The sequence below is a fragment of the Pantherophis guttatus genome, chromosome 5 (assembly GCF_059756535.1).
Source record: "Pantherophis guttatus breed Tessera chromosome 5, ASM5975653v1, whole genome shotgun sequence".
Taxonomy (NCBI): domain Eukaryota; kingdom Metazoa; phylum Chordata; class Lepidosauria; order Squamata; family Colubridae; genus Pantherophis; species Pantherophis guttatus.
The window spans coordinates 111,152,143-111,168,719 of record NC_142067.1 but is presented as its reverse complement, the minus strand read 5'-3'; positions in this window follow the sequence as shown (position 1 = coordinate 111,168,719).

The following is a 16,577-nucleotide window of genomic DNA, read 5'->3' as shown; positions in this document are numbered from 1 at the left end:
TATGTATGTATGTGTATATATATATATATATATGTCTCTTTAGCCAGGTTCTACCTACGTAAACCAAGATATTATGCAGCCCTAGTTCATCATATCTTGGTTTACGTAGGTAGAACCTGGCTAAAGAGACATACACATAAAACCTATGAAAAAGAAAGAAAAACATGTGTGTGTGTGTGTGTGTGTGTGTGTGTGTGTCTGTCTGTCTGTCTGTCTGTCTGTCTGTCTGTCTGTCTCTCTCTCTCTCTCTCTCTCTCTCTCTCTCTCTGTCTCTCTGTCTCTGTCTCTTTCTCTCTCATACTTCACACTACTTTGACTGGATCTTTTTGATTTTTACATATGATCCACAAATGCCTGACCCACTGCAGAGAGGGAGATGAATCTGTAACAAATCAATATGTATAGGCAATTATATCATTATATTGCCATCAGCACTGCTGGAAATATAGTTTATATGTTACCCAATTGAATGGTACCCAGAACCATTCCAGCTTTTGGTGCCATCTGAAGATGCAATTGTTCACTTTGGCATTTTAGTGCAACTATGTTTTGGTACCATTGTCTTATGTCGATTTTGTTTTATTAATTAAGATTTTGATTTCTTGAGCAACTCTTTAAAGAACCCATTATTAACCATCACGTTGAAACAAATCCTATCCAGCTTTAAGATTACTTTTAAGGAAGAAAAAGCAGAAGATAACTATTTAATGAAGAATTACATAAAACAATGGTTTGGCAATATACACAGGGCCAGAGCTTTTAAAACTGTTATCTACAGACTGGAAAATAATGTTCTGGCATATCAATTATGTATAACCCATGGATTTTGGTCATCCTTATGTTGATGGCAGGGAGAGGGCAAGAGTCAGATATGGCTCTGGGCACTGTCATACCCATTATCCTTGTGCACAATCCAGAAAAAGAGGCAGGTCCTATGAGTACTAATTATGTGAACTTCTCCATATGCGACTGAGAAGAATTCACAAACAAAACTCTTTACCATTCTGGCTAGCGCAGAAAGTGTGCATAAAGTCTGTAATGAGACAATACCTTTAGGTGACTCTAGAATCTGCACATTTTATGTTAAACAACTTGTTTTCCAGCTCACAATCTGTGATTCAGATACAACATTAGTCTAATGATGCTCAGCATTCGTAATGTAGTCTAAGAATATTCTTATTGCTATTTTGCCTCTCTTCCTCTCCCTCCAACTTTCTCACCCCCTGCTGTTGTTTTTACGCTGAGTTGTGCATTTTCGGTCAAAGGATTCGGTATGAATGTTTAATTGCAATGCCAGTACCAATCAAAAATTTAAAAGATTCAAAGTTTTCATGTGGTCTTCTCAACGTACAGGCATAATGACAAAATAAATGTTTTCCCAAGCTACAGCAAAAGTTTATTTAGACTGGCATTTACTTGTCGGCAATGATCAGACAGATGGTATTAGAAGAGGAGATAGAACGAATTAGCCATCAGTATATTTATTTATTGATTTGGTCATTAGTAGCCAGTGCAGTGCAGGTCTTGGACTAAAGCTGGGGAGATCCAGATTCAAATCCCTTTACCTTCTGGCTGCTCACCATTCCTCAGCTGCTTTGAGGACTATTTTGAAAGATGATTTAGTGTTCTTCTAAAACAGTATACAGGTGGTTCTCAACTTACAACAGTTCATTTAATAACTATTCACATTTATAACAGCACTGAAACATGTGACTTATGACCGTTTTTCATACTTATGAAAGGATGCTTTGCAGCATCCCCATGATCATGGGATAAAAATTCAGGTGGTTGGCAAGTGGTTCATATCTGTTACCATTGCAGTGTCCCAAGGTCATGTGATCCCTTTTGCGACCTTCTGACAAGCAAAGTCAACAGGGAAACCAGAATTGCTTAACAACCAGGTTACTAACTTATCAACTGTGGTGATTCACTGAACAATCGTGGCAAGAAAAGTCGTAAAATGGGCAAAACTCACTCAACAACAGAAATTTTGGGCTCAGTTATGGTTGTAAGTCGAGGACTACTGTAGGCCAGTGGTGGGTTTCAAATTTTTTAAATACTGGTTCTGTGGGTGTGGCTTGGTGGGCATGGCTTGGTGGGCATGGCAGGGGAAGGATACTGTAAAATCTCCATTCCTACCCTACTCCAAGGGAAGGATACTGTAAAATCTCCATTCCCACCATACTCCAAGGGAAGGATACTGTAAAATCTCCATTTCCTCCCCAATCCAGGGGAAGGTTACTGCAAAATCCCCATTTCCTCCCAATCAGCTGGGACTTGGGAGGCAGAGAATAGATGGGGGCAGGGCCAGTGAGAATTTTTACTACCGGTTCTCCGAACTACTCAAAATTTCCGCTACCGGTTCTCCAGAACTGGGTCAAAACCTGCTGAAACCCACCTCTGCTGTAGACATGTTCAAAAACAATGCAACTAAATCCTACAAAGGTAGGATTGCACCCTGAAGGAGCAGAGATAGCATTAATTATATCTCTTGACTTCAATATGCAGCCCCCTGATGCTACTGTTGATCAGTTGTTGGGGATTCATCGCTCAAAGCAGAAAAGATGGGTCAGAGAAGGGGGAACATTTTCACAGCAGAATCCCCTAGGAATCCAACAAAGGCTGGGAATATTCCATCCCAGGGAGTCACTTGACTATATCTCTGACCAAAGTTTTACCAAAGCAGACTCACAGTAATATTGTCATGGCTTGCTGGCTGTTTGAAGGGGACAAATACTGCTTTGAGCACAAAAAGCTCCCCAGCATAATTTTATCCTGGCTGAGTTGTGATGAGATGAATGCAACACCATGATGATACAGCAGAAAATATGGGCATGTTGTTCCAGTGATTATAGGCAAGTAGAAAAAAGGCCTTAGGACTAGGGGGACTTTGGCCAAGGGTCTTCTAGGCCTGATGAACCTGCCAAGTTATTCAACTCATTTTATGCTTATTCCCATTATTTCCTCAGTGGCTAAGACACTGAGCTTGTCGATGGAAAGGTTGGTAGTTCAGTGGTTCAAATCCCTAGTCCATGTAATGGGGTGAGCCCCAGTTACTTGTCCCAGCTTCTGCCAACCTAGCAGCACGTAAAAAATGCAAGTAGAAAAATAGAGACAACCTTTGGTGGGAAGGTAACAGCGTTCCGTGTGCCTTTGGCTTTTAGTCATGCAGGCCATATGACCACAGAGATGTCTTTGGACAGAGCTGGCTCTTTTACTTTGAAATGGAGATGATCAGCACCCCCTAGAGCCAGGAATGACTAGCACATATGTGTGAGGGGAACCTTTACCTTTACCTTATGGTTACCGCATCTAGACTGGAAAAACCATTAGACAGCAACAATGAGTTACTGTATGTGGAAGTTTTTTTATGCCATCTCTTAATCATGCAGATTTTTGTTACCTGGATTGCTGGCTTTATGCTTGTGTTCAGAATGTTGTTTAACAGGAAGATTAATATATAGACAAAAAATAGTGATAGTGTTTTACAGTGGATAAAGGAAGTTATAGACTAAGGAAAGAGTGCCTGATTCTTTCCCTTCGGTTTGGTAGAAACAAATTGTAAACTGTTTCACTGAACATTCCTGAATAGGCAAATGAAATTAATCAACAGTTCTGAAGAAACCTAGAAAGGACATGTTCAGAAATTATCAAAAAGTACTTTTCTGAAACTTAATATTTCAATTTTACAGTAACAAAATTAATGTAAAGGAAATCTCATGTATCTTCTATAAAGAATAATCCAAACCTAGTAGCAATTTTGTAATAGTGTGTATTCCAAGTTTACATAACAGTGCAGAAATATCCCATTGTCTGTCCTGAATTTATTTACCTCAAGTTCATAATGGGTACCTAAACTCCATTATACACACTATACAGTATATAACTAGAATAGAATAGAATAGAATAGAATAGAATAGAATAGAATAGAATAGAATAGAATAGAATAGAATAGAATAGAATAGAATAACAGAGTTGGAAGGGACCTTGGAGGTCTTCTAGTCCAACCCCCTCCTTAGGCAGGAAACCCTACACCACTTCAGACAAATGGTTATTCAACATCTTCTGAAAAACTTCCAGTGTTGGAGCATTCACAACTTCTGGAGGCAAGTTGTTCCACCAATTAATTGTTCTAGCTGTCAGACAATTTCTCCTTAGTTCTAAGTTGCTTCTATCCTTAATTAGTTTCCACCCATTGCTTCTTGTTCTACCCTCAAGTGCTTTGAAGAATAAATAGCTTGACTCCCTCTTCTTTGTGGCAGACCATGAGATATTGGAACACTGCTATCATGTCTCCCCTAATCCTTCTTTTCATTAAACTAGACATAGAATATAGATACTATATTTCCATATTTTTTTAGTTGAAAATGGCAGGTATTTTATTCAAAGCAATGGCAAATAAAATACATCATCTTTTTTATCTGGTATGATGCCACAGCTCACTATAGTTATCTGTATTTCTTGATAGGAATGACACATCTTATTAGCAAATTCTATGACTTTTAAGAGGGAAACAATCAATAAATGGTGATATGCCAACCAGAAAGGCACCAAGGGAGTTAAAATGTCAATATAGCAATCATGGTCATATAATCAAAGCCCTCTTCCCTGTCACTTTTCACATAAGTCACATCTGTCACATATACTGTAAAACATGGTTAGGCTTCTTTTAAGCATTCAAGGCTACATCTTGGTTTTTTGACCACTTACACCAGTAATACTGCAATGAATTCTAAAGAATCTGGTTGAACAAAAGGAAGACAGATTTGTCAATACAAATTTGTGTTTACTTTAATATATCACTTTTCATAGCAGTCTGCTTGGAGAATACTTTTTTTATTATTTCCAGAAAGACTGGCACATCCACTATGGGTAAGTTCATATTGGCTGAAGACAATTTTTAATTTCCCCCCCCCCCCATTCTCCGTATGCACTTTGTATTTGGGTCACAGTTTCTTGAGTTATAATGTGATTAATTTAATTATGGCACAGTATATGGTTTGTGACTATATCCAAACATGTTTTATTCAATAAATTGCAATTGAGCTAATCATGTCTCAGTGAGTGGTCTGGTTCCAATTGACTGTTTCATGTCTGCTCCTGTGTTTATGTCTAAACTGCGTCAAAAGAGGGATGGCATCAAGATCACGAGAAATGATAATATCATTTTGTACCACACTAGTGAGGCCACACTTGGAATACTTGCATCCAGTTCTAGTCACCACAATACAAAAAAAGATGCTGAGACTCTGGAAAGTGTGCAGAGAAGAGCAACAAAGATAATAAAGAGTCGGCAGGCTAAATCATATGACGAACAAATGAGGGAGATAGGCAGTGTGGGATTCAGCCAGTTCGCACCACTTCGGGAGAACCGGATGTTAACTTTCTGAGCAGTTTGGCAAACTGGTTGTTGGAAGAAATCATTAGGGCAGAGAACCGGTTGTTAAATTACTTGAATCCCATCACTGGAGATAGGTATCTCTAGCCCAAGGCTGTTAAACTCGCAGCCCGCAGGCCAGATGCGCTGGCCACACCCATGCCCGGTTTAGCAAAGGGGAAAAAAGTTACAATACATTACATGATGACGCTGTGATGATGCGAGTTTGACACCCCTGCTCTAGCCTATTAAAGAGAAGGATTGGGGGGACATGACAACAGTCTTCCAGTACTTGAGCAGCTGTCACACAAAAAGAGAGTTAGACAGACAGACTGACTGACTGACTGACTGACTGAATGGATATTTTATTTTATTTTATTTTATTTTATTTTATTTTATTTTATTTTATTTTATTTTATTTTATTTTATTTTATTTTATTTTATTATTTTATTTTATTTTATTTTATTTTATTTTATTTTATTTTATTTTATTTTATTTTATTTTATTATTTTATTTTATTTATTGGCCACTCATCTTACCATAGGATAACTCTGGATGGCTTACAGTTACATAAACCATTAAAACATAAAAAGTTACAATCAGACATTAAAACCAAGGACACATGGGGAGGGCACGGGCAGAGTGGGGAGCAGGTGGCACAGCCATGTCTTTAGGCCCTTATGAAAATATAGGAGGGTTGGGGCCAACCCAAGGGCCTTGGTAGTACAGTGGTCTAAGGCACCCTGTTATTAAGACCAACTGCCTGCAATTACTGCAGGTTCGAATCTCGCCAGGCTCAAGGTTGACTCAGCCTTCCATCCTTTTTAAGGTAGGTAAATTGAGGACCCAGTTTGTGGGGCAATAAGCTGACTTTGTATAAATATACAAAAGGATGAAGGCTATTGCTTAACGCATTGTAAGCCGCCCTGAGTCTCTGGAGAAGGGCGGAATATAAATCAAATTAAAAATAAATAAATAAAAAAAGGGGTGAAATCCAGCAGGTTCTGACAGGTTCTGGAGAACCGGTAGCGGAAATTTTGAGTAGTTCAGAGAACCAGCAAATACCACCTCTGGCTAGTCCCAGAGCAGGGTGGGAATGGAGATTTTGCAATATTGTTCCCCCAGGAGTGGGGTGGGAATGGGGATTTTGCAGTATCCTTCCCCTGGAGTGGAGTGGGAATGGGGATTTTGCAGTATCCTTCCCCTGCCACACCCATCAAGCCACACCATGCCCACCAAGCCACGCTCACAGAACCAGTAGTAAAAAAAATTGAATTTTACCATTGGGCAACCTCACACTGAGGTTAACCTAAGATGTTCCAAAGGGCAAGAGCAATAGCAGAAAAGGCCCTCTTCCTGGACATTGTCAGCTGGAATAATCAAGTGATGCCTCCTCTGCCAGCACATGTGGTACAGGCCAATCTCAATGGGGTGAGATGGTCCCTCAAGACTTATTCTCCAAAACAACAGAAGGCAGGACAAGAAGTAAAGGATGGAATCTTGTTAAAGAGAGATCCAACCTAGATGTAAGGATAAATTTTCTGACAGTGAGAACGATTAACCAATGGAACAGCTTACCTCCCAAAGTTGTGGATGCTCCATTACTGGAGGTTTTCAAAAATTAATAGGATAAACATTTGCCTGAGATGGACTGCCTTAAGGATGGGTTGGACTAGAGGATCTCAGAGGTCTCTCCCTGCCCCATGATTCTGTGCTCTGTTTTATATTGTTTCCTTTTATACAGTCATATGTTTATTTTTTTAAAGTTTTCTATTACAAACCTTCTATAGAAGTTTAGAACTTTCTATACATAGGAAACCTGATACCTGCTGACTGTTTCTTTCTTCCCACAGTATCAAAATATTGATGTCCTTGACCGTGTCGTGAACTAGTTGATAGAAGTGAAATGTTGTCTTCAAAATGTACTCCATTAGTTGGTATAAAATATACCTATACAAAAATGTTGGTTGAACTCTTCTTAGATTCCTTGACAGAACCAGTTAAGTCACATACTGTATTCATGCAAAATATACCCCATATCAGATTCACAGGGTAAAATATTGATGGGGTGAAACTTGGCTCTCAGGCTAAAAAACAGTCCATCCCTGTGGTAAATCTTTCAATAATGTCATTATGCACAAAACTATAGTATGAATCTTCCTTAATGTGCACATTCACCCACAGCACACTGTGTATCCCTTTCACTACTAATTGTGTGGTGTCATGGCAAATATGTTAGATCAGGGGTCAGCAACCTGCAGCTCTGGAACTGCATGTGGCTCTTTCACCCCTCTGTTGCGGCTCCCTGGCACTCAAAATATGCATCACAACCGCCAATGTGTGACACCCACCAGCATGTGATTTATTGAGCTTTTCAACCCCCGGTGGGCCAACCATGGATAAATCCAAGAAAAAAAAAAAGTTCAGAAGAAAACAGAACATTTAATTCAACTACATATGCTAGTTTTGTGGCCGCTCAAGAAAGTCAGGCATGGGAAGGTTTTTGTGGCTCCCGGTGTTTTCTTTTCTGTGGGAAACGGGTCCAAATGGCTCTTTGAGTGTTTAAGATTGCAGACTGCTGTGTTAGATTAATATTAGAAATACCCAGCGTTACATCTACCCCATGCTATCAAAGCTCCCTTGGTGCCACTGGGCCAGCGTTCTGGATTCATCCCATCCCACTACAAGCCACTTCAAGCGCCTGAAAAATAAAGCGGAGTATAAAACAAAAAAGCAAACATAGATAATGCATGATTCTTTATAGAGAATATGCAACCAAAGTGTTATATCTTAAGCAATTGAAGAAAATTCAAAATCGAACCGGTTGTGTGTTTCCACTCTGAGGATTTTGTGACAGATTGTGCATTGGCAAGCTTGCCTAATGAACGATGCACTTTTGAAATTAATCAGAGCTGCCATGCATTTGAATGAGTACCACACTTTGGATACAGAGAATTTTGCATGGACCATTTAAAAAGAGAGAGAGAGTAAGAATGGAAAGGAGGGAGGGAGAGTGAACATCATAATAGAATAAACTGCTAACAAAATGAAACACAAACAAAGCAGCTGTCCTTGGGCTCACACTTTGGAATTATGGCTTTGCTTAAAATATTCCTGATAATCAGCTTGTGTTATGATATATAATGTCACCACATCCAATCCTCTCAGTTGTTCACACACATATGAATTTTGTTGATTGCTAATGAAGAATTCCCATTGTATAACCCAAAGGGTACAGAAACAGCTTTGTTTAACAAATGTGTAATGCCCATAACACAGTCCCAGAACATGCTAATTAAATTCTTTTACACTAATATACAAATAAAATATACAATCCTGCCACCATGGTATAATATGATTACATTGTTCATAAGTATAAAATCATTCCTTTATATATACATATTTGCCATCATATATATATATATACATCATCATATATCTATTCTATCCCACCTTTTCTGGACCCAATTGTACCATACTTTTTACTACCAGTTCTGTGGGCATGGCTTATTTTGTGGGTGTGGCTTGGTGGGGGGGGTAATGTGACTGGGTGGGCGTGGCTAACTTTTTTTTATTATTATTTTTAAAAGCATTTTTTTTACAACCTTAAGAGGTTGCAGAAAAAAAATGCTTTTAAAAGCCTCTGATGATCAGGCAACTCAGCTGGGATTGCCTGATGCTTTTAAAGGCATTTTTTTCCTACAACCTCTTCAGCTGAAGAGGCTGCAGAAAAAATGCTTTCAGAAGCCTCTGACGATCCCAGCTGAGCTGTGTGATCATCAGAGGCTTTTTTTTTTTTTTTACTTTTTAAAGCATTTTTTCAGCCGAAGAGGTTGTAGAAAAAATGCTTTTAAAAGTTTAAAAAGAAGCCTCTGATGAGGTGGGCGGGGTAAGCGAGCAGCAACCGGGCCGGGGACCAGTTCGGGGGCGTGGCCAGCCAATATTATTACCGGTTCTCCGAATTACTACAAATTTTTACTACTGGTTCTTGTGAACCGGTGTGAACCGGAAGCAACCCACCACTGGTCTGTAGTCTCAGATGGTTGGTACAATTTTGGAATATTTGACAAAAATTCAACTGAGCAGCTATCTGAATTTGATGCATTAACCTTGACATCACCTGTAGGATTCTTTAGCTCTCACATTCAAATGGTACTTCCCTCCCCCCCAAAGATAAGAATGTAAAATAAAATTACTGGTCTATCCTCTAGGCAGAAACAGTGCAAATCAATAATGATCACCACTCCAATAAAAGGAGAACTCTAAGCTGCAATCCATCAAATAGTACTTCTTCAGAAGCCCTTATTGAAATGAATAGAGCAACATCACTTTTCCTATATGCTGCTGTGTGTTGGGAAAAGAAAACAACCTACTCAATCATGTTAGTATAAAGCATTTCGGTGTTGATATTCTTTAAGAATCATCCCCCTCAGGATGCTTTATGAAAAGTTAAAAAAGTTAAAATGAGTAAACAGAAAACTCAAGGTAAGGCAGACTTCTTTGATAGCTCAGCACTCCAAAAAGGCAAAAGATCTATAAGCAAAATCTGAACATTCAGAAGTGAGGGAAAACAGGTATTTAATCCTTCCTACTGCAAATTTATTTATTTATTTATTTATTTTTAAATTTGTATACCGCCCTTCTCCCTGAGGATTCAGGGCGGTGAACAGCCAAGTAAAAACATAAACTACAAACATTAAAATACAATTAAAAAGATATATATAAATTTGGCCCCATGATTAAAAACAATAACAAACAATTAAAAACATTTAAAAAAATGTTAGGCCAGCCCGGCTTGCTGGAAAAAGAAGGTTTTAAGGGCATGGCGGAAGGCATCGAGGTCTTGGATTCTCCTTATCTCTGGGGGAAGCTGATTCCAGAGGGTAGGTGCCCCCACAGAGAAGGCCCTCCCCCTGGGGGTCACCAGACTACATTGTTTGGCTGATGGCACCCCGAGGAGGCCCTCTCTGTGGGAGCGCACAGGTCGATGGGAGGCCGTCGGTAGCAGCAGGCGGTCTCAAAGATAACTAGGTCCTATTCCATGGAGATAATATAAATAATGGGAGATTTATATTAAATCTTCTTTAAATGCTTTAAATCTTCTCCCAGCACTGGGATGTGATAGAATGTATTGCCCTAAATACCCTTCAAAACCAAAACTCTTCCGGCCTCTTTCTCTCTCCGTCTTTCTGCCACACAGATATGAAGCTTTCCCAATTACAGAAAGAGCTTAGTTATCGAAGCTGGCATGGTAGAGCTGTGGTGATGCAGTGGTTAGAATGAAGTACTGCAGGCTATTTCTCCTGATTGCCAGCTGCCAGCAGTTCAACAGTTCAATTCTCACCTGCTCAAGTTTGACTCATCCTTCCATCCTTCTGAGATGGGTAAAATGAGGACCCTGATTGTTGGGGACAATATGCTGACTCTGTAAACTGCTTAGAGAGGGCTGTAAAGCACCTTGAAGTGGTAAAGTCTAATTGCTATTGCTATGAAGGTAAGAATCACAAGTCTAACATTGGATGTTGCACTGAGTTGGAGCCCTCTGATCAGGGAGGGAGAAATTAAGGAATTTTATGCTCCCAATGGATCATAGAGTTGCATTTGGAAGCAGGTTTCATTCTTTTCTTGGCGGTTATTACTACATATGGTTGTATATGATAAATCTTCTTCACGTCCTGTTCAACTCTGGTAACTTCCTGGTCATATTCACGGAGTTCTTTTAGTGGCAATAATAAAACGTCTTGCCATTCTCTTCATCACATTTGCTAGAGGAGTTGTTTGCTAGTACTAACCAGGTCTGACTTTGCTTAGCAGCCCATCCAGACAATATCAGCTAGCTGATGCCACTTAAAAAGACATGAAATAAGATTTCATTTTCAAATGTCTTAAAATATAGAATATAGAATAACAGAGTTGAAAAGGACCTTGGAGGTCTTCTAGTCCAAACCCCCGCTTAGGCAAGAAACCTTATACCATTTCAGACAAATCCAATCTCTTCTTAAAAACTTCCAGCGTTGGACCATTTACAACTTCTGGAGGCAAGTTGTTCCACTGATTAATTGTTCTAACTGTCAGGAAATTTCTCCTTAGTTCTAAGTTGCTTCTCTCCTTAATTAGATTCCACCCATTGCTTCTTGTCCTACCCTCGGGTGCTTTGGAGAATAGCTTGACTCCCTCTTCTTTGTGGCAGCCCCTGAGATATTGGAACACTGCTATCATGCCTCTGTTAGTCCTTCTTTTCATCAAACTAGACATACCCAACTCCAGCAACCGTTCTTTATATGTTTTAGCCTCCAGTGCCCTAATCTTTTAAGATTTGTAATAATTTGTAAATTTGTAATATAATTTGTAAATTTGTAAATAATTTGTAAATTTGTAATAATTTACAAATAAATTATTTGTAATAAATTGTCCTTAGGCTGCAAATGATATTCTATGGTTAAGCTATATAATTTTCCTAGAAGCCTCTCTTGGTGTCCAACAAGCTTCCTGTCTCCTGCTGTAAAATAAAGCACCACCATGTTATTTATTCACAGCGATGTCTTTGAACCGCCAGAAAGTATCCACTTGAATCGGAAAGAGTACATTTGGGGACTATTTCATCCTGTTTGAGGGCATAATCCTCAAGGCAGGCTTTTGGAGTTGAACACACTGTGGACATCAACATTCCAAATGTATTTCCAGCTCAGCAAGGCTTATTATGCTTCTTTAAGAAAGCCTCACTGAGCAGCATATACTGTATAGGAGTGTTCTTTGAAGCTGCAAATGAGTTTCTTTTGCAACTTTCAAGCAAGGGTTGAGTTTCATTGATGGGTTGTTATATCATTTAAAAAGGTTATCTGATGATCTATTATGATTATCATATCAATTCAGACGAGGGTTACAGGCTGGGGAGAATATACAGGCAAAGTTTTTGTGCTATGAACACTTGGTTGGAGCTGAGCAATTATCTATTGTTTAAATTCTATCTGTGGTTTGATTTTTGCAGATGGGTTGGCTGTGACTCTCGGACTGGAGATCATTATAGGCAGCATATTTGGTTCCCAGTGAGTGATGAATATAAATCTTCTAAAACGAAACTGAATATTTTATTGAGGATTTTTTATTATTATTGAAGAAGGAGGGGAACAATCAGCACTATGGGGACAGACAGCCTAAAGTAAAAATGCTTGATTCTTGAAGTTATCTAAATTATATATAAAATATTCATTTTTTAAAGAAAAGGCTCAGTGAATTACATTATTAATAAAATATGATTTATTAATACTCAATATACTCATTATTAGCAAAAGAATAACTATAACTAACTCTGACCTCAATTATTTTAATTAGATCATTCGTGTTTGTTTGTTTATTGTTTGTTTATTGGATTTATATACCACCCTACTCCTGAAGGACTCGGGGCGGTGAACAGCCACAAAACAAAACACATAAATACAAAAATTTAAAAGCAGAATAAAACCGAATTAAACAATTTGGCCCAAGACAGATTTAAAACACCCCAGTAATTTAAAACAGATTAAAATTTACATTATAAAGGAAAAAAGGGGAAAAGATTAGGCCAGGCCAGCTTGATGGAATAAAAAGATCTTGAGAGCGCGACGGAAGGTGCACAGATCCAGGATCCTCCGTATCTCCAGGGGGAGCTCGTTCCAGATAGTAGGTGCCCCCACAGAGAAGGCCCTCCCCCTAGGAGCCTCTTAGTACTTTATCATGAAATCTGGGATCAACTCAATTAAAAACAAAAATATCCTTGGAATGAAATTGTTTGTGGGCAAATCATACTTTTAACAAAAGCAAAGCAAAAAAAAAAAAATCATCTGTGCATTACCATATCACTGAGTTTGCCTGATTGGACTACATATATGAAAGAGAGAAACTGAAGGCTAAAACATATGGAGAACATTTACAGGAATTGGGTATCTCGTCTAGTGAAAAGGACTATGGGAGACATGATAGCAGTGTTCTCATATTTATGGGGCTGACACAAAGTAAAGATGTCAACCGATTTTCCAAAGTACCTGAAGGCAAGACAAGAAGCAATGGATGGAAACTGAAGAAAGAGAGAAGCAACTTAGAACTAAGGAGAAATTTACTGACAGTAAGAGCAATCAACCAGTGGAACAACTTGCCTTCAGAAGTTGTGGGTGCTCCAACACTGGAGGCTTTTATTAAGCACCGGACAACCATTTGTCTAAAAAGATATAGGGTCTCTTGCTTGAGCAAGAGGTTGGACTAGAAGACCTCCAAGATCCATCCAAGCTCCATTATTCTGTTATTCATTTCAGAAGAGATTCCGAAGCAGTTATCAACTTATCAGAAGCTTTTAATTAATAGTAAAGAAATATACAAGTACATTAAAGTTCACTAGAGATTATATTAAACCAATTAAACCAGGATGACTCCTAAAGAAAACAAAAACATAGAATATATTATTTTATGTTTTCATATTAAATAATTTTTGTTTGGTAAGAAATTCTATTATTTGCCTTTCTGCTTAAAAACAACACTTGGGATAATGAAGTACCATTCCTTTCAGAGCTTATTTTATGCCAGACCCTCATAATATAAACATAATGACTAAAGAAGATTTATTCGCAAAAAACATAATCAATATATTAGAAGATGGAATAAGCAGAAGCTTATTATTACTTAGTTACTGTCCATGTCAAATCGTAAATGTGAGATGGATTGTGTTATATTTGTTACCACAACACAGGAAGAAAGATAAACATAGGTTAAACCAATTTCGTGTACAATGTACACGACAATGTACAATGACAATAAAGGCTTTGGGGGAAAAAAAGAAAAAAAATAAGACAAACCTATTACACAGCTATGTTTTACTGACAGCTGGCAGATTACATCAGGCTACTCCCTTACACATACAAAGCTCAGTTTGTTTATTTACTCATTATTTGCTACCCACAAGTAATGCAACATGTTAAAACACATGTTCTCTTTCCCCACTCCAATAAAGTACATTCTCAAACTAGGTTGGTTTCCAAATCACTGTACACCTTGACATCATTACTGGTTGCATTAATCAGATTGCTGTTGTCTTTTTATACAACAATATTACCAATTGTAGTTTCTTCTTCCTTCTGCATGTGACTAGATAGAGCATAACGTCTTTTCATCTTCCCTTAAGTACCTTGTTTGACAAATTGTTCCTTTAGCCATTTACAGAGTAAAATCTAGAAATTGGATATTGCTTTCTACTGTAATTTGGGTAGATCTTTACAGTCCACTGTGTCTGAAATATGCAGGGTCATCCATCTTCAATAGTGATAAAGATCCAGCCCATCCATTATAATAACTGTTTTTTCCTGAATCTGCTTTAATCACAGATAGACATTTTCTTGACCATCTTCTGATCTGAATAAAACACTACAGGCTGGGAAACATATTTGCGAACATCAACCCATTAGTAACTATGCTGGCAATTTTCATAACTGAAAAGGCGAAGTAAAAAATCAGAACCATCCAATGTTGAATTTTCTACCACTTTCTTCATGGTTTATATAGCCCTTTTGCCACTTGATTAGCTATAATCCCAACTGGGAATAGTACAGTATGTACAAATTCCCAATCTTTTGCAAACTGACTGAATTCCATAGAACTAAATTATAATCTGTTGCTACAAAATTCAGGGATTCCAAGTGTAGCAAAGAGAGGCACAAAATCAGTTTGATTAAACAAATTTTCCACACAAAGAGTCTAGGAATTTAGAGAAATCAAAAATACTTTTTTCTTTGAAATTCAAATAAATATTTATGTGTGTGTGTCCACTTTCAGAAGGATCTTATAAGTAATTATTTTTTTCCCCAATGTTTTGTTACATTTCCAAATCATGAAAGTCTAACAAAACCTTATGTGGGTGTATAATTTTCTTCTTTTTAAAAAAATAACTATACAAGTCCCAAAAACAACATCATTGGCTTTTTAACTATACAGTACTTCATACATGCTCATGTATTAATTAATTATTAATTACTACCAAACTACCTTCCATTGAGGACCTGTATGCTACACGAGTCAAAAAGAGGGCTGTGAAAATATTTACAGACCCCTCACATCCTGGACATAAACTGTTTCAATTCCTACCCTCAAAATGACACTATAGAACACTGCACATCAGAATAACTAGACACAAGAACAGTTTTTTCCCCAAAGCCATCACTCTGCTAAACAAATAATTCCCTCAACACTGTCAAACTATTTACTAAGTCTGCATTATTATTAGTCTTATTATCGTTCCTAACACCCATCTCTTCCCACTTATGACTGTATGACTGTAACCATTTTGCTTGTATCCTTACGATTTATATTGACTGTTTCCTAATATGATTTGATTGCTTATTTGTACCCATGACTATCATTAAGTATTGTACCTTATGATTCTTGACGAATGTATCTTTTCTTTTATGTACACTGACAGCATATGCACCAAGACAAATTCCTTGTGTGTCCAATCACATTTGGCCAATAAAGAATTCTATTCTATTCTGTTCTGTTCTGTTCTGTTCTGTTCTGTTCTGTTCTGTTCTGTTCTGTTCTGTTCTGTTCTATTCATCATATTTTAATTTTTCAGGTACTGCCTCTCTCTCATTTTTGAAAAGTAATTTTTTTCACGAGTATGCAGTGTTCTGCATAATTCCAATACTGTTTTACAGTAATTTTATTATAAATTACAATTAAAAAGATAAAACTAATAGAAACATAAAAGAATAAAAGAATAGAAAGGGGAAAAAAAGAAGCACAGAAAATAAAAGTAGAAAAAAAGGGGGGAATAAGAATATATATATATATATATATATATATATATATATATATATATATATATATATATATATATATATATATATATATATATATATATATATATATAAATGGCTTCTTCTGTTATCACAAGTAAAAACAATTTTAGTAACTTATTGCCTTTTCTCAGCAGAAGTCCATTAAAGGACATAACAAAATATCTATTTTAACCTTGATAAAAAAACCCAACTTTATTTCCCTCCCCTTGTTATATGATCTGGAACTTCCCTGATTTGCTGAATCCATCTTGCCAAACTCATTTTCTCTAATAATTGTAAGGTCTTATGGTTTAATGCAGCATCTTAAAGTTTTCTCTCAGTTGTAGGGAAATAAAACCTCATCACATGTAGTTAAAGCATCAGAACAATCCAAATACAA